Source organism: Macaca thibetana, chromosome 11 (assembly GCF_024542745.1).
Source record: "Macaca thibetana thibetana isolate TM-01 chromosome 11, ASM2454274v1, whole genome shotgun sequence".
Taxonomy (NCBI): domain Eukaryota; kingdom Metazoa; phylum Chordata; class Mammalia; order Primates; family Cercopithecidae; genus Macaca; species Macaca thibetana.
In genome coordinates, this window is record NC_065588.1 from 91,707,714 (window position 1) to 91,727,629 (window position 19,916).

General features: G+C 40.5%; 1 protein-coding gene across 1 annotated transcript in view; it reads left to right on the plus strand.

Annotated features, from left to right (window-relative positions):
* Window positions 1-19,916, plus strand: part of METAP2 (methionyl aminopeptidase 2) — an 817,888-nt gene that overhangs the window by 659,033 nt on the left and 138,939 nt on the right. The gene's annotated exons all lie outside the window — the stretch shown is intronic.

Sequence of the window (19,916 nt, forward strand, 5' to 3'; positions counted from 1 at the left end):
TTTGAAATATTAAAGAGATTTCAGTCAGTTAGAGAATGTGAGAGATTTCCTTTGGGCTTTCAACTTAAATTTGAGTAAACTGATTTTAGATTTGTGATTATTAAGTTTAAAATTTTGAGGTAGTTTGACTAAGTTCAAAAATATAATTGGACTATTTAAGAAAACTTGAGATTCCTTCAAATTTAATTTAATTGCTTTATAAAAGTTAAGAACTTGAGAATGTTTTGCTTGTTAGGGTTATAAATACTTAAAGGGGAAGTACTTAAAGGGGAACAAAATATATTCAAATTATAAATGTACTTTAAAATATATGAAGGGGGTCAGGTGCAGTGGCTCACACCTGTAACCCCAGCACTTTCAGAGGCCAAAGTAAGAGAATTGCTTGAGCCCAAGAGGTGGAAACCAGGTTGGGCAAGGTGGCTTATGCCTGTAATCCCAGCACTTTGGGAGGCAGAGGCAGGCTGATCACCTGAGGTCAGGAGTTCAAGACCAACTGGCCAACATGGTGAAACCCCGACTCTACTAAAAATACAAAAATTAGTCAGGCCTGGTGGCAGGTGCCTGTATTCCCAGCTACTTGAGAGGCTGAGGCAAGAGAATCACTTGAACCAGTGAGGCAGAAGTTGCAGTGAGCTGAGATTGCACCACTGCACTCCAGCTCTGGGTGACAAATGAGACTACATCTCCAAACAAAAAAAGAATTGGTTGGAGACCAGCCTGGGCAACACAGTGAGACCCTGTACGTACACACACACACACACACACACACACACACACACACACACACTCTCTCACTCTCTCTCTCTCTCTCTCTCTCTATATATATATATGAAGGGTTGTTATTCATTAAACTGTATATGAATCTAATTTTTACAGAAAATTTAATTGGCTCAGTTTGAGTTAAGCAAACATTTATTAAGGAAAAGGTAAAGACAATTGTTATCTTAGAGTTTACAGATAAAATAAATAGATTTTTAATGGCCTTAAAACTTAGTGAAGAGAGGGTTTTTATAGGGTTGCTAATAAAATGAATTTTGCTTTTAAAACCAAAGTGATTGCATTTTTCTATGCACAAAAATATCTTGAACATCAAAAACCCGCACATTGGCACTGCACTTTTGAAAGGCTCTCCCTGTTAAATGCTTACTGAATTGGTTAATTATAACCAAAGTGAATCCTTGATAGGTTTTCTTTTAATTTTCGGTCAATTTAATAGAGTGAAGTTGACAGAAAATTCTCCCTGAATAACACAATTTGCTATCAAAGAGAGACAATAAATGGAGTTGACAAGATATGATGTTTTGCAGACATGACCACTATCTGTGAGAAATAAATCTTTGAAAAATATAAAGGCAAACGGACCAAGAAAAAGTTTTTCCCCAAATGATTAGTAAATGCAAGTATCAGGTCCAAAAAAAAAAAAATATACGAAACCCCCAAGTTCCTGAAACATGACTATCTCCCTCCACAGGTGATTGGGTCCTGTACGAATTGTTTCTTTTTTCTTTTTTTTTTTTTGTTTTGAGACAAAGTCTTGCTCCTGTTGCCCAGGCTAGAATGCAATGGCACGATCACAGCTCACCGCAACCTCCGCCTCCCGGGTTCAAGCGAGTCTCCCGCCTCAGCCTCCCAAGTAGCTGGGATTATAGGCACCTGCCACCATGCCCGGCTAATTTTTGTATTCTTAGCAGAGACGGGATTTCGCCATGTTGGCCAGGCTGGTCTCAATCTCCTGACCTTGTGATCCGCCTGTGTCGGCCTCCCAAAGTGCTGGGATTACAGGCATGAGCCACTGCACCTGGCCAGGAATTGTTTATTTGAGTTTATATAATTAACGGACTGAGCCAGAAAGATAATGAGGTAGCAGTTATAAAAAGAAGAATGGATAAAATAACAGAAAACAACTGCACTTTATTTTGTCTGAACCACTTCAACACATAAGAACTCATTATGATTTGGCAACATCCCTTAGTACTCTCTAGTCCATGTCTCTTCACATATACAGCACAATTTCATTTTTCACTTCTTTTTTTGGAGGCAGGGTCTCACTCTGTCCCCCAGGCTGGAGTGCGGTGGCACGGTCTTGGCTCACTGCAACTTCCACTGCCCCAGCTCAAGCAGTCTGCCCACCTCAGCCTCCCAAGTAACTGGAAGTAGAGGTACTTGCCACCACACCCACCTAATTTTTTTTTTTTTTCTTCTGGTTGTGGCCTCATTATGTTACCAGGCTGGTCTCGAACTCTTGAGCTCAAGTGATCCGCCTGCCTTGGCCTCCCAAATTTCTGAGATTACAGGCGGTGAGTCACTGCACCCAGCTTCATTTTTCACATCTGATGCTCAAAGCGTGTCTAGTCTACAGATCTCTTCTTCTGCTTGACCCTTCACTGAATCTACACTCTTTCCTGAAGTGTTTTTCAGTTTATCAACTTTTTGTAGGTATAATTTACATATAAATGACCACACCTTTTAAAGTGTGTCATTCAGGCCAGGCGCAGTGGCTCATGCCTATAATCACAACACTTTAGGAGGCTGAGGCAGGAAGGTCACTTGAGTCCAGGAGTTTGAGTCTGCAGTGAGCTATGATGGTGCCACTGCATTCCTGCCTGGGTGACAGAAGGAGACCCCATCTCTAAATATAACAAAATAAAAAATAATACAGTGTATCATTTGGTGAAATATTGATCCCTTCTAAGCACCACCATAATCAGGTTCGAGAGCCCTTCCATCAGCCTCCAAACTTTCCTCCTTCTCCTTTGCGAGAACTTCCGCTTTGGACCCAGGATCCCTTCTAGAGTTTCAGATAACTGGAATCATACCATACGTTCTCATTCATGTCTGGCTTCTTTTGTTCAGCATGCTTTTGAAATTGATCTGTTTTTGTGTAGTGGTTCATTCATTTTTATTGGTGCATGATATTCCATTGTATGCATGTATTTTGTGTACCCATTTACCAGCTGATTGACATTTGGATTGTTTCCAGTTTGGGGTATTACAAATAAAGCTGCTATCAATATTCACATAGAAGTCTGTGAAAACAGGTGTCCAGCTTTGAGTAAATAAATAACTAGGAGTGGAATTGCTGGGTCACACTGTAAGTAGAAGTTTAACTTTATAAAGTGCCAGAATGTTATTCATATTGCCATTACATGTTCTGTTCCCACCAGCAGTGTATGAAAGTTCCAGTTATTTCACGTCTTTGTCAACACTTGGTCTTGCTAGTCTTTTACTTATAGCCATTCTAATTGAGGTATTAGGTGACATCTCATTGTGATTGTAATTTGCATTTGTCTCATGCTGAACACGTTGAACCTTTTTTTGTTTGCTTGTTGGTGATATCTTCTTTTGTGAAATATGTTCAAATTTTTTCAGTATTTTTAGTGGGTTGTTTGATTTATTATAGAGTTGTAAAAATTCATTGGATACAAGTTCTTTATCAGACATGTATATTATGAATATTTTCTGCCTTTCTGTGGCTTGCCTTTCCATTTTCTTGCTACTATTTTCAAGACTTTTTTGGTTTTGTTTTTGTTTTTCATAGTCCAATTTATCAAGTTCCCTGAAGTTTCTTTGGAAATGAAGTGTAGTTGCTACTTTGGGCCAAAGTACTGATGACCCCTATATTGGTATAGAATGATTTAAATGGGCTAAAGCCTGAGTACACATATTTTACTGGTTTTTTTTTTTTATTAAATTCACTGTAAATTTTTACTTTGGATCGTGTACATAGGAATGTCATGCTTTCCAGGATATATGTTTCCTTTTATTTTTATTTTTATTTTTTTGAGACAGGGTCTCACTCTGTTGCTCAGTCTGGAGAGCAGTGGCAGGAAGACAACTCACAGCAGCCTCCTCTTGGGCTCAAGTAATCCTCCTGCCTCAGCCTCCTGGGTAGCTGGGATTACAGGCATGTGCCACCAGGCCTGGCTTTTTTTTTTTTTTGTACAGATGGGGTCTTCCTGTGTTGCCCAGGCTGGTCTTGAACTCCTGGGCTCAAGCAATCCTCCCACCTCTGCCTCCCAAAGCACTGGGATCACAGACGTAAGCCACTGTGCTTGGCGATGTGTACTTTTAAAACGAAATTTAGAGAATATAGGAAAAAGAATATTATTAATAAAAGACATACCCATGTACCCACTGCCTAGCAAGATAAAGAGAACATTATCAATGCCAGGGACTTTAAGGCCTCGGTGCACTCCTCCCAATTCGTGTTCCCTCTCTCCCCATAAGAGCTGGGCATAAGGGAAGCTGTGAGGACACAAAGGCATAAGAATGATACAATGGACTTTGGGGACTCGGGGGAAAGGGTTGGGGGGCACGGAGGGATAAAAGACTACATATTGAGTACAGTGTGCACTGCTCAGATGATGGGTGCACCAAGAGCTCAGAAACACCACTAAAGAACTTATTCATGTAACCAAACACCACCTGTTTCCCCAAAACATATTAAAATAAAAATTAAATTAAATTTAAAAAGAAAGAAAGAAAATATAGGTTAGGTGTGGTGGCTTATGTCTGTAATCCCAGTACTTTGGGAGGCCGAGGCGGGTGGATCACTTGAGGCCGGGAGTTTGAGACCAGCCTGACCAACATAGCAAAACCCCATCTCTACTAAAAATACAAAAAATTAGCCGGGCGTGGCGGCAGGCACCTGTAATCCCAGCTACTCAGGAGGCAGAGGCACGAGAATCACTTGAGTCCAGGAGGCGGAGGTTGCAGTGAGCCGAGATTGCAATGCACTCCAGCCTGGGTGACAGAGTGAAACTCTGTCTCAAAAAAAAAATTATTTACAATTTCGGTTTTAATGGTTTTTATTCTGTTTTTACCATTATTTTATTTCTTATGTATGAATTATTAAAATTATTAAACAATAAGGCTAGTTTCCTTACTTTCTTGTGAATTCAGTAATACACTGAAAATTTTATTAGTTATAATGTACTCAGTATCCAGGTGTTTTGCAATAAAAGGGCTTCTCAGATTATCTCTTCTGTTATATAAATAGAAGCAAAGGTGTCCAAGCCAGATTTTTTTAAAAAACAACTTTATTGAGATATCATTCACATTCTAGACTATTTATTTATTTCATTTCAAAGTGTAGAAGTCAATTGTTTTTAGTATATTCACGGAGTTGTGCAACCATTGCCACAATCTAATTTCAAAACATATTTGTCACCCCCCCAAAAAAAAATCTTGTTCCAATTACCAGTCACCCCATTCTTTCCCAACCCCTAAGCCCTAGGCAAACACTAACTTACTTTGTGCCTGTAGAGATTTGCTAGTATCAGTCATAATCCCACAATTCCAAATGCCATAATCCTGAATGTTGCAAGCCTGAAACATTAAAATCCCTAGAGTCTAAAATGTCTAACATCTAAAATTCCAAAAATCGTAATCCCAAAAGATCAAAATCCTGAATTTTGAAATCTTAGAAAGCTGAATTCTGGGGAAGGAATTAATGCATTTTGGGTTGTATTTAGGACAGTTGCATCATGTTAGTTGCATCATGTTATGTATTGTCTTTATTTGCATTTGGTGGAAAATTCAGGTGAGTGGATTGGCCACATTATAATGCAGTGATGAAAACATCGTTTAAAAATGCATCATTGACTGGGCACAGAGGCTCACGCCTGTAATCCCAACACTTTGGGAGGCCAAGGTGGGAGGATTGCTTGAGCCCAGGAGTTCAAGTCCTGGGCAATATGGCAAGACCTCAACTCTACAAAAAATAAAGGAAATTAGCCAGGTGTGGTGGCATGTGCCTGTAGTCCTAACCACTCAGGAGACTGAGGTGGGAGGATCACTTGAGACTGGGAAGTGGAGGCTGCAGTGAACTGTGATTGCACCACTGCACTCCAGCCTGTGTGACAGAGTGAGACCCTGTCTCAAAAAAAATTTTAAAAATGAAAATAAAAATGCGTCCTTTGTCTGCACTGGCAGCTTCCAGCTGATGAAATTCTAGGAATTTTTAATGAATTAAAGCCAAATTTGCTTGAAGAAGTCAGCAAAGTTATTGGCTGGTTCAAAAATAATCATGTGCACAGTAGGATAAAATAATGCACAACCATGTTGGAGTTCGATCAACAACATGGTTTCTGTGAAATTTGTGGTCTGCATAAAAGTGCTTGTGGAGTGGATTCCTGGATACCCAAAATTACACAGAAGTATAGCACAAAAGATGTGAACATTATACAAGAATATTCATGTTGGTGTATATTAACTCAGAATAATTTCAAAAAGAGCAGTGCCACGTAGAAAATCAAGGTGAATGTATTATTCTCTGTGAACGTATTCATGCCCTAAAAGGGGAACAAGAAAGCAGCTCTTCATGGAAATGCGAGGTTTCAAATATAGTCAATGATTGCAAAAGTTGGCCAGCTCTGTGGACAACCTCTGTGCAATGGCCCATAATTGATAAACTTTTTCATATGCCGAATTTTCTTTTTAGTTTTTTTAGTTTTCTTTTTTCTTTTTTTAGTATTTTCTCCACTATTTTATTTTATTTTATTTATTTATTTATTTATCTATTTTGAGATGGAGTCTCACTCTCTTTCCCAGGCTGGAGTGCTGTGGTCCAAATGTGGTTCACTGCAACCTCCGCTTTCCAGATTCAAGTGATTCTCCTGCTTCAGCCTCCCAAGTAGCTGGGATTATAGGCGCCCGCCACCATGTCCGGCTAATTTTTGTGTTTTTAGTAGAGACAGGGCTTCTCCATGTTGGCCAGGCTGGTCTCGAATTCCGGGCCTCAGGTTATCCACCTGCCTCGGCCTCCAAAGTGCTGGGATTACAGGCGTGAGCCACCAAGTGGCCCTTCCCCACAATTTTAAATTGTCAACATTATTTTTTACAATTTGCTATGCTATGGATTTCATCTTTGCATCATTTCAATACTGGAGATATAAATTGTGTAAAGACTTTTAGAGTTCTAATTCATTTTATGTATTTTGTTTTTTACAAATTTGACTTCATGAAAGTACATTATCACATTGACTCTGTGTAAGCATCATGTGTGTATGCAAAAATGTTGAATCTTCCTCAATAGATGAAGAGACGTCCTTTCTGTGCACATGCATTTGTGAAAGAGAAAACTTCTTGAGATCTTGGCTCTTTGGGTGGCTGCATATGCGGTGTTGACCCATCATGGTTTTTGATCAGTCTCATCAAAAAACTTAGTTTGCCGGTCACGGTATTTCAGATGACTGAGGTTATAAAGCTGGGTGCAGGCAATTACCAACCATAGTGATATGTATTTATTTATTTTGCTTTTTGATCTATTTCCTTAATAATATGTTTTGTCCACTTATAACTGTACTCTTGCTGTAGTTCGTATACCTAGATGTTTATGCTTAAAAATATGTATATTATTATTGTGTTTTATTGTGTATTCTGTTGTATTTCTATGTTTCTCAAAAGAATCTCCTTTAAAAATGTAAATAAATGTCCTTGTATTTTCTAAAAATTATTTTTTCTGGAATTCTTTTTTTTTTTTGACATGGAGTCTTGCTCTATTGCCCAGGCTGGAGTGCAGTGGCACAGTCTCGTCTCACTGCAACCTCTGCCTCCCAGGTTCAAGCAATTCTCATGCCTCAGCCTCCCGAGTAGCTGGGGTTACAGGTGTCCACCACCACGCCAGGCTAATTTTTGTATTTTTAGTAAAGACAGTGTTTCCGCCTGTAGTCCCAGCTACTCGGGAGGCTGAGGCAGGAGAATGGCGTAAACCCGGGAGGCGGAGCTTGCAGTGAGCTGAGATCCGGCCACTGCACTCCAGCCTGGGCGACAAAGCGAGACTCCGTCTCAGAAAAAAAAAAAAAAAAAAAAAAAAGACAGTGTTTCACCATGTTGGCCAGGCTGGTTTTGAACTCCTGACCTCAAGTGATCTGCCCCCCTCGGCCTGCCAACATTCTAGGATTACATGTGTGAGCCACCGCACCCAGCCTATTTTTTCAAGAATTCTAATTTTGAGATTTTGATATTTTGGGATTGTGGATTTTGGGATTTTAGACTTTAGGGATTTCGATCATTCCAGGTCATGGCACTCACATCGTGTCTTTTGGGATTATGGCCCAAACCTGAGATTTGCCCATCCTGGACATTTCATTTCATATAAATGGAATCATTCAACCTATCATCTTTTTTTCACTGGCTTCTTTCACTTAGCATGTTTTCAAGGTTTGTCCATGTCATAGCATGGATCAGTACTTCACTTACAGCTGGATAATTTTCTATTGCATGGATATACATTTTGTTCATCCTTTACTAAGTTGACGGACATTTTTGTTGTTTCCCCTTTTTGGCTATTATGAATAATTCTGCTATGAATATTCATATGCAAATTTTTGTGTGGATGTATGTTTTCATTTGTTTTGGGTATATAGGAGTAGAATTGGTGTTCATATGGTAACTCCATGTTTAACTTTTTAAATGTTTTCCAAAGTGGCTAAACTTGTATTCCCACTAATGAGGAATAAGGGCTCCAATTTCTCCAAACCCTCACAAAAACTACTTGTCTGGGCCGAGCGTGGTGACTCACGCCTGTAATCCCAGCACTTTGGGAGGCTAAGGCAGGCGGATCACGAGGTCAGAAGTTTGAGACCAGCCTGGCCAACGTGGCAAAATCCCGTCTCTACTAAATATACAAAAATTAGACGGATGTGGTGGTGGGCACCTGTAATCCCAGCTACTCAGGAGGCTGATGCAGGAGAATCACTTGAACCCAGAAGGTGGAGGTTGTAGCGAGCCAAGATCACACCACTGCACTCCAACCTGGATGACAGAGCAAGATTCTGTCTCAAAAAAAATAAAAAATGAAAACAAAAATAAATAAAACTAGTTGCGTGTCTTTTTAAGTATAGTAACTTCAAATAATTTAGTCATTCTAGTGGGTGTGAAGTGATGTTTCATTGTGGTTTTGGTATGCATTTCCCTGATGGCTAATGATGTTGACTATCTTTTCATAGGCTTATTGGCCCCTTATATGTCTTTGGGGAAATATCTATTCAGATCTTTTTCCCACTTGAAGAAACTGGGTTATCTTTTCATTGTTGAGTTGTAAGAGTTCTTTATATATTCTTGATACAAGTCCCTCATTAGATATATGATTTACAAATAATTTCTCCCATTCTTTGAATTTTCTTTTCACTTTCTTGATTATATTGTTTGCAACACAAATGTTTTAAAATTGACGTCTAATTGATATACTTTATCTTCCATCACTTGTGCTATTGGTACTGTGTCTAGGAAACCATTGCTGAATCCAGGATTGTAAAGATTTATGCCTATGTTTTTCAGACAGGGTCTCGTTGTGTCACCCAGGCTAGAGGGCAGTGGTGCAAACATGGCTCACTGCAGCCTCAACCTCCTGTCCTCAAGCAATCTCCTCCCACCTCAGCTCCCCAAGTAGCTGGGACTACAAGCACATGCCACCATGCCCAACTAAGTGTTTAATTTTTGGTAGAGACGGAGTCTCACTATGTTGCCCAGGCTGGTCTTGAACTCCTGGGATCAAGCGATCCTCCCACCTTTGCCTCTAAAAGTGTTGGAATCACAGGCATGAGCCACCGCTCCTGGCCAGTTTTCAGCTCTTAAGTTGTCAAGAGAACTTGGCACTGTTAAACTGGTGATCATTTTTTAAAAGATATTTAATATAAACCAACGTTTAGAAATTACACTCTTTTTAATGTTTATAAATTGATGAAATATGCTTATAGTCATGGTTTCTCAGTGTGAGGAATTTGCTTCCTTTTCATAAGTATGGCCTTTAGCTTCTAAGGAACGTAGTATCATAAAGGCCCTTTGATGTTTATAGAATGTTGTTAAGTGTGGAGAAAAAAGCAGATGTCAAGGTAGCATGTACTATATGATTCTGTATTAAGTCAAAGAAAAATATTCTTATATGTATTTACGTAGACTGGGAAAATGTATAATTAATTTTTTGTGTTGAATACATTACTTTTGAAATGAGAAAAGAAGATATTTGTGAAATGTGTAAGGAACTCACAAACGTGAAAACATTATAGGTAATATTAGCAGAGAAACCAAATCAGAAAACAACATTGTAATTATCAAAGGACTGCAGTTCTAAAGGTCTGAGTGCCATAATTTATGCTCATTTCTGCCATGAAATTGACCATTTTCCAAAGACTGAGAATGCAGACACCCTCTCTATATGCATGGAAATCTTCCTTATGCTATTTTCATAATAAATATTGACATATTTATCTCTCACATTCACAAATGGCATGAAATAATCATCAGAGTCCCTTTTTGTAATTTCCATAAACAAATCCTACAATCTGCAATTTTTCCAGGCATCCCACCTCTCAAAAATAAATGTTCAAGTTTGCATAGCAAGAATCAACTTCTCAGACTGTGAAAATGTATTATTTTTTCAAATCTTTTTAAAATATGAGTTATTTTTAGATGTTTTATATTATCTTTGCACAGTATTTCCAAAGGAGAATGTTAAGGCATGACATTTTCAAGGTAGATTTTTTGTTTGTTTAATTTTCTCCCAGTAGTGTGAGCTTTCACATGAATAGCTGATGAGCCAACTCCAGCATACCAAAACACCAAAAACTGTAGCAAGTATTCACTGAGTCTTCTACTTTTGGAGCCGTACGCATAATTTGCAGATAGATGTCTGACACTTAGGAAACGATTTTTCATGCCAAACATTTCTTTCTTTTCTTTTTTTTTTTTTTTTTTTTTTTTTGAGACGGAGTCTTGCTTCGTTGCCTAGGCTGCAGTGCAATAGTGTGATCTCGGTTCACTGCAACCTCTGCCTGCCCGGTTCAAGTGATTCTCTTGCCTTAGCCTCCCAAGTAGCTGGGATGACAGGCATGCGCCACCACGCCCAGCTAATTTTTGTATTTTTAGTATAGACGGGGTTTCACCATGTTGGCCAGGCTGGTCTTGAACTCCTGACCTCAAGAGATCCTCCTGCCTTGGCCTCCCAAAGTACTGGGATTATAGGCCACTGGGCCTAGCCCAAACATTTCTTTCAGTCTGCTTTCTTTGCAGCCCAATGCGAAAGGCAAGCTGCTTTCCAAGTTCATAACCTTTCACAGTCCCCTCACCCCACCCAATATGTTTGTAAATTAAGCCGATCATGAAGTCAAGAAGGGGGTTGGGAAAGTATAGTAAAGATCAAATAAGTTATAGGAATTCAACTCAAAAAAGCCCAGTGAAAAATTAAATGAAGGCCAGGCATGGTGCCTCATGCCTATAATCCCAACATTTTGGGAGGCCGAGGTGTGTGAACTGCTTGAATCCAGGAGCTCGAGACCAGCCTGGGCAACACAGTGAGATCCCGTCTCAAAAAAAAAAAAATTAGCCAGGCGTGGTGGTGTGTGCCTGTAGTCCCAGCTACCTGGGAGGCTGAAGTGGGTGGGAGGCTCATTTGAGCCCAGGAAGTGGAGGCTGCAGTGAGCCAAGATCGTGCTACTGTACTCCAACCTGGGCAACAGAGTGAGACTCCATTTCAAAGAAATAAATAAAGCAGAATCATGATGGCTAGAGGCTGGAGGAAGGGGGAAATGGAGAGTAGTGTTTAATGAATGCGCACAGAGTTTCAGTTTTAAAAGAGGAAAAAGTTCTAGAGATTGATAGTCGTGATGGTTGCATGACAATGTGAATGTATGTAATACTATTGAACTACACACTTAAAAATTGTTACGATGGTTAGTGGGGAAAAATGAAATACCAACACCACCAACAACAACAACAACAAAATGAAAAACAAACAGAAGTCAGCCAATGCTCCTTTCTGTGAGTATACAAATGGGCCTACCTGTGTTCAGTAGCTTGGCTCTTCGGCTCTCTGAAACAAATCCAGCTTACACTGGAAGCGAAAACCACCTCTCGAGTAACATGAAAACTACAACCCTCCTTTGCCTGCAATATCCAAATATTTCACACTTACGTTTTAGTTCTGTGTTGTGCATCCCAGTTGCTTGCACTTCATTTTGCAGGCCTTGAACAACTCCCTGGGCTTCTCCGGAGATGGAATTGATATCGGGGAATGGCTGAGAGTGTAAGGTCTTTTCAGATGACATGGATCATAAAAACCCAGAGGCAAGACAGCTTGACATAAAGAAGCTAATCATGGCAAAAAGTATGTAACTTCAGCATATTCAAAATAACCATAGCAATTCTAAAGAGTAACACAGTTTTGATGTCTGTCTCTAAAAATACAAATCTCATATGTGTTCATATTATTTCTGTATGTTGTGTCACATTGACATAAATGCACTCAACATTTGTAAAAGTTTCAAAGTTTGGCCAGGCGTGGTGGCTCATGCCTGTAATCCCAGGACTTCAGGAGGCTGAGGCCGGCAGATCACCCAAGGTCAGGAGTTCAAGACCAGCCTGGCTAACATGGTGAAACTCTGTCTCTACTAAAAATACAAAAAAAAAATCAGCTGGGCGTGGTGGCTCATGCTTGTAATCCCAGCTACTCAGAAGGCTAAGACAGGAGAATCACCCGAACCCAGGAGGTGAAGGTTGCAGTGAGGCAAGATCACTCCACTACACTCCAGCTTGGGTAACAGATCAAGACTCTGTCTCAAAAAAAAAAAAAAAAAAAAAGTTTCAAAAGTTTGATCAATCAATCAAGCTAGCTCACTACTTATCTACATGAAAGTAGAGATACTCATGTTTAGTGTTTCACCTCTTGACAAACAAAGGTTTTAGCCTAGACTTTCTCAACAGAGGTTTAGTGAGTACGAAATGATTATTTAGAGAAGTTACTTTGGGCCACAATTTTAACAATGCTCTAACGTCTCCATGTTTTTTTGGAATGTTACTAATGTCTTAAAAGAGTAACTTTAAATTGATTTAATTTCATCTGACTTATAAAACAATATGTAAGCCCCGTGCTGTTTCTATTCTTAAGAGATAATAGATTATATAAATGTAAACAATTCAACCAAGTAGCTCGGAAGAAATTAATTCTCTCTTTTTAAAAATTACGACCGGCTAATGTTGATTAAGTTCTTGGGGTTTTCTGTTTTGTTTTGTTTTTGAGACAGGGCCTCACTCTGTCGCCCAGGCTGGAGTGCAGTGGTCCTATCACAACTCACTGCAGCCTTGACCTCCCCAGGCTCAGGTGATCCTCCCACCTCAGCCTCCCGAATAGCTGGGACTATAGGCACACCACCATACCTGGCTAATTTTTGTATTTTTGTAATTTATTTTTTCTCCTTTTTGAGACAGAGTCTCGCTCTGTTGCCCAGGCTGGAGTGCAGTGGCATGATCTCGGCTCACTGCAACCTCCACCTCCTGGATTCAAGAGATTCTCCTGCCTCGGTCTCCTGAGTAGCTGGGACTACAGGCATGCACCACCACACCCGGCTGATTTTTGTTGTTGTTGTTGTTGTTGTATTTTTAGTAGAGAGTGGGTTTCACCATGTTGGTCAGGCTGGTCTCCAACTCCTGACCGCAGGTGATCCACCAGCCTTGGCCTCCCAAAATTCTGGGATTACAGGCATGAGCCACTGCACCTGGCCAATTTTTGTAGAGATGGGGTTGTGCCATGTTGCCCAGTCTGGTCCAAAACTCCTGAACTCAGGCAATCCACCCACCTCAGCCTCTGAAAGTGCTGGGATTACAGGCATGAGCCACCATGCCTGGCCAGAAGATTCCTAACCTTTCTCTAAAACCTTAGGAATTACAGCCTTGGAATAAACTAGGTATTCATTTTTTTTCCCCAATTCTACCTTTACCTTCTAACCTCTCCTCTTTCTAAACTTTTAGTTATTTCACAAGTAAGGTTCATAAACAGCCCTGGTAGGATTTCTAACTAGGCAAGATTCCAGTATCCTTATTGTAGAAATTACCAGGTGATACTAAAAGTTAAGAATATGACATCAGTCAACACTGCTCCCCCTCTGTCTGACCGAAGTGGTGGCATGAAGATGATCAAGACACCTCTGGACCTACCACCTTGGGTAGGCAGGGAGGGAAAGGCTGGCGTTTTACAGGTGCCAAAGATAGCTTCAGGCTTTGAGAATACTGCTGTAGACCAAGGTGGTGGCAGAACGTCCAAAAATCTTCTCAGTGATGAACCTATTTACCTGGCGGTAACAGAAAGGAGGGTCATTTCCTTCATGGAATCCTCATTCTCATAATTCAGATGGAAATCACATATTTGCATGACGTGTGGATGGAAATTTGGGACTGACATTCACAGACAGCTACAGTCTCTTGATTTAATTCTATTACATTTTTGACTTTTGGGTTTTGTGCTGCAGTTTCGTGTGTTGTTACGACTTGTGAAGGGAAAAAGACAAGGGAGGAGAAACTACTTTGCAAGTAATATAGTCACGTCTTGTAAAAAAGATCAGGTCCATTTTAGATTGAAAAAATGCTAGGTCGACCTACAGGTACTTCTGAGCCCTAATTCTAGCTCCTGAGACAAAGTCAGTCTCACCTGTAAAATACGATTGACAACATCTGACTCCCTTGGTGTTGAGAAAAGTCAATGGCTGCCAAGTGCTTAGATGTTTTACAAGCCTTAATCTTCCTGTGAAACCCATTAAAGTTGGAGAGATTTTACAAAGGACTAGAATGGGAAAGTAACAATAAATGAACAACTTTGAACATCGGCAGATTCATAGAGCATATTTAAAAGGCCTTTGGTAAATAAAGCATCTTAATAAAGTCAACTGCTCTAAGCAGGCAAAGACTCTTGGTTCGGTTATAGTTTACATTCCCTTGCTTCCAGAAGGCTACTAACGGAGGTAATCTGAGCTAAATAACCTACTTCATTGGTGATCCTGATTGTTTTTTAGATAATAGGTGAGGAAATTCTGACTTTAAAGTGTCAGGAAATTTGCATATAGAATCCTGGTACAGCCTTTTTACCTACTCTACTCCCCTAAGCCTCCAGAGTTAAACAGTACTTTTTAAAAAGTTACCATCTAAATAATCTATGCAGAGCATGTGGCTACCACAGATAATTTTGTTGGTTGTATAGAACAGAGACCTAGAGGTTATCCCCTATCCAATAGCCTATAATGGTGCGGTCCAGTAAAAATATAATGCAAGCCACAAATGTAAGCCAAGTGAGTAATTTTTAATTTTCTTTCTTTCTTTTTTTTTTTTTTAAGAGACAAGGTCTCACCCCATCGCCCAGGCTGGAGTGCAGTGGCACAACCATTGCTCACTACAGCCTTGAATTCCTGGCCTAAGTGATCCTCCCATTTCAGCCTCCCAAGTAGCTGGGACTACAGGTGCACACCACCATGCCACGCTTATTTTAAAGTTTTTTGTAGAGATGGGGTCTTGCTATGTTTCCCAGGCTGATCTCAAACTACTGGGCTTAAGTGATTCTCCCACCCTGGCTTTCCAAAGTGCTGAGATTACAGGTGTGACCATATCTGGCCTAATTTTAAATTTTCTAGTAGACAGGTTAGAATAAAAAGCAGGTGAAATGAATAACTTTTTGTAACCAAATATCTCCAAGTATTAGCATTTTGACATGTACTACATATAAAAATTATTAATATGATACCTTCTATTCTCTTTGTACTAAGTCTTCAACATCTGGTGTGTATTTTATCCTTACAGCATATTCCAATGCTTCAATAACCATGAATGCCTAGTGGCTGCCATATTGGATAGCATAGCTCTCTATAAATGGTGCCCTGAAGGCTGGCTGTGCAGTGAGGCACCTGCACATCTGTATCCTGGACTAGTGCAGCCCATTTTGTACGTATACACATGCACGTGTGCGTGCTCACGTACGCGCGTGCACACACACACGCTTGAAGTAACTATATATGAAGTGAGAAAATCTGGTGCAAAGGTTTCAGACTGGCAGCTCAGAAGTGCTTGGATTAATCCTGTCAAAGTTTGAATTAATTGTCAACAGTTAAATATCAGGATATTTCACATAAAAATCTGAATTTCTAGCTGGAAAAAAAATGTAAAATGTAGTAACCCTAGGCCCATATTCCCATGTGGCAATGATCTTCTGGCCCTGAGTAGAGGCTGTGCCCCTCAGGTGGGCACTTGCAGTTCACTGCCATTCCTACTTGGCAGGCTCACTCTCATATTATCTCAATTTGGAATCTTTGATCCTATATACACCATGCTGTGAACGTGGTTGATTTCTGCGGAATGAAATTAAGGCGGAGGAGACTTTGACTTTGAACACTATACTCTCCTATTTTAGAAATGTTTTTATAGTAGGCATGAAATGTTTTTCTAATAACATTTTTAAAAAATTGCTGTTTAAAGCAACTGCTGTTTAGTACAGATAAATCCATTAAAAAAGGGCCAAGTATAGTTTGCCAAGTGAAATGAAGAACTGAAGTAAAAATGTATCACATCCAGGAACTGGCTATTATCAGAAGTGAAATAAGCCAGGCACAAAAAGACAAGTATCGCATGTCCTCACTTATATGTGGGAGCTAAAAAATGGGATCACATGGAGGTAAAGAGTGGAAAATAGAGAACAGGGACTGGGAGGGGTGAGGCAGGGGTAAGGGGAGGACGAAGAGAAGGGGGTTAAAGGGTAAAAACAGACAGTAAGACAGAAGGAATACATAAAATGTTTGACAGCACAGTAGGGTGACTACACTTAACAAATATGTTTTGTACTTGGGCTGGGCATGGTGGCTCATGCCTGTAATCACAGCACTTTGGGAGACTAAGGCTGGAGGATTGCTTGAGCCCAGGAGTTTGAGACCAGCCTGGGCAACCTACTGAAATCTTGTCTCTATAAAAAAATAAACAGAAAACCCCAAAACTGTTTTTTACTCGGGTGACGGACACCCTAAATACCCTGACTTGACCACTACATATTATATACATGTAACAAATTTATACATGTAATAAATATACATGTAATAAATTTGTACAAATAAAAAAAAATTTATAGCCAGCAAACTGAGTAATTCAGTCTTCTCAACCTTGTTTTCCCATAATAGTATATTTTATTTTATTTTTTATTTTATTGTTTTTTTGAGATGGAGTCTTACTCTGTCATCCAGATTGGAGTGCAGTGGTGCAATCTCGGCTCACTGCAACCTCCATCTCCTGGGTTCAAGCAATTCTCCTGCCCCAGCCTCCCGAGTAGCTGAGATTACAGGCATGCACCACCATGCCCAGCTAATTTTTGTACTTTTAGTAGAGATGGAGTTTCACCATGTTGGCCAGGATGGTCTTGAACTCCTGACCTCAGGTGATCTGCCTGCCTCAGCCTCCCAAAGTGCTGGGACTATAGGCGTGAGCCACCATGCCCAGCCCCATAATAGTATATTTTAGATGCCCAAAGTAAATTATTGTTGCAACATAAAAAATAACCATAAGAATGATAAATTGTAAAATAATACCGAAATTTCCACTGGATTATCAAGTTTTCCCTTTGAAGGCCAGATCCATTCCCTTATGATGTTTCCTTTTCTGCTGATCACCAGGCCTCCATCCTGGTCAAACAGCTTTGCTACTTTTTGTCTACAAAAAAAGACAGAAATGTGACCCATTTAGAATAAGAAAAATTCATGCACTCATTGATTTGGCTGAGGTGATGGAAGTCACCAAGATACTGCTTTTAAGAGCATAGGAATCTCTGCTGTCACATTCCTGGAGGATAGTCACTCTCTCTGCCTGAATATCTTTCTGGAAGGAAGCTTGATACATACCTACTCAGCTGATTAAGATATCCCTTCTCTGAGGCATGCCCTTTCCCTCCCCTTGCATCTATAGGGTCATAGGAATATATCCTGCCAGCCACAATTATCATACCATGTGGGCCTGCTATCTTGGCTGTGGCTGATTGAATCAGGGGTGGACATTTAACCCACAGCTGTGTTCCAAATGAATGCACCCAAATGTGTAAAAGGACTTGGGAGAGGAGGTGGGCATAGTGCATTCAAAGGACTGAAAGGAAGGCAGTACAACTAAGGTCAAGAGTGGCGTAAATTAGATGGGAATGATTGGCAGGTAGTGGTCAGATAAGCAGGAATCCTTGGCCATAGCATAAGTTTTATCTTAAGGGCAAAAAACCAGGCTGGGTGCAATGGCTCATACCTGTAATCCCAACACTTCAGGAGGCCTAGGTGGGAAGATTGCTTGAAGTCGGGAGTTCAAGACCAGCCTGAGCAACAAAGCAAGACCTCGTCTCTATTTCAATAATAATGATAAAAAGAAAAAAAGAGCAAAAAATAATAGAAGGGTTTTAATAACTAAGCAAGGAGCCTACATGATCAAATGGATTGGGGAGGGACCACAGTAAATGCTGGGAGACCAGTTAAGAGGTCATGACTAACTGAGTGGTCCAGGGAAGATGGCAGCTTGGATGAGAGCACAGGTGAGAAAGATGGAGACACATGTAAGGATTCAAGAACCATCTAGGATTTGGATGGATGGGATTTGGTGGTGAATAAGAGGGAAGTGTTGATGTTATCTCCCCTATACTCTCTTGGTCTGTGAATGCAGCCGAGCATTTTATCAGTTTCAGGATCAGTAGCATCACACTATGAGTCCCTGTTGAAATCATCTTCGGGCCTTCTCTCTTTTGGGCAGAGCACCGGGCACAGAGAAGAAGCTTAAGGAAAGTCTGTTGAATCGCATTGACAAAATGGATTGAGTTAAGCCAATATACTTTGAATTATTATTAGACGTAGGACACTATTTAGGCACTTCAGGGATGCCCTGATTGCAGTTCTCTCTCTACACTCAGGATGTTTTCTGTCTTCAGGTAGTAATTATTTTGATAGACAACATTTATTATACAGCCTATTAAGCTCTGAGTGCCTTAACTACATGCTTTTAGTAGGTAGTGTTGCTTAATGGTTCCAAACCTTATAGAGCCAGACTGGTAGGACATTGAATCTGACTCGTCTGTGTGCTTTTGTTGAAGGCTGAAAGAGTGAGGGTCGCAATCAACTCAGTATACCACTGGAGGCTGTATGAGTAAACAGCAAACTGTTCTCATGAAAGCAGGATGTTGACAAACTGACAAACTGTGTCTGCTGCCCAGAAGGAATGCTGAGGGCAGTGAAGCCCCAAGCACAGAGTTTCTTGTGGGTAGGCAAATCTGAAGCCTGTTACCAATGACGTGAACCTGTGATCAATTAAGCAGCTGACCAGTTGTTACCTCCTCCTGCCTGCTCTTGCTACCCAATAAATATGAAGGGCTGTAGAGGCTCAGGGTGGCTGCTGCCTTGGCTCACTAGAAGCAGGGAGCTCTTTTCTTCTTCTGCTGGCCCCTTCCTTTAAAACACTTTCTTTTGTCTTAAGTTTTCATTTCTATGTTCGTCCCCCTTCATTCAGTCTCGTAATGATGGTCTCAAGTAGTAACAGTAGTAACTGTCATAGTGATGGTCTCAAGTAGTAACCATGGCAGTCTGCCACATGCTATTTATGTAGATTTGAATTTCCCTTCCTTCCTTCCTTCCTTCCTTCCTTCCTTCCTTCCTTCCTTCCTTCTTCCTTCCTTCCTTCCTTCCTTCCTTCCTTCCTTCCTTCTTTTTTCTTGATCTGTTGCCCAAGCTGGAGTGCAGTGGCATGATCACGGCTCACTGCAGCCTTGACTTCCCAAGCTAAGGTGATCCTCCTGCCTCAGCCTTCTGAGTATTTGGGACTAAAGGGGCATGCCACCATGCCTGGCTAATTTTGTTTATTTTTTATAGAGACGCTCTCACTATGTTTCCCAGGCTGGTCTCGAACTCCTGGGGTCAAGTGATCCTCCCGCCTCAGTCTCCCAAAGTGCTAGGATTAGAGGTGTGAGCCACTATGCTCGGCCCAACTTGGACATATTTCTCAGTGTTTCTGTGGCTCAGTTTCCTTGCCTTAAAAGTGGTGATAACAATAGCATCTACCTCATAGGGCTGTTGTGAGAGCTAAATGAGTTAATATGTGTAAAACACTTCAAACAGAGCCAGGCACCTTGTAAGTTCTATAAAAATGTTGGTTTT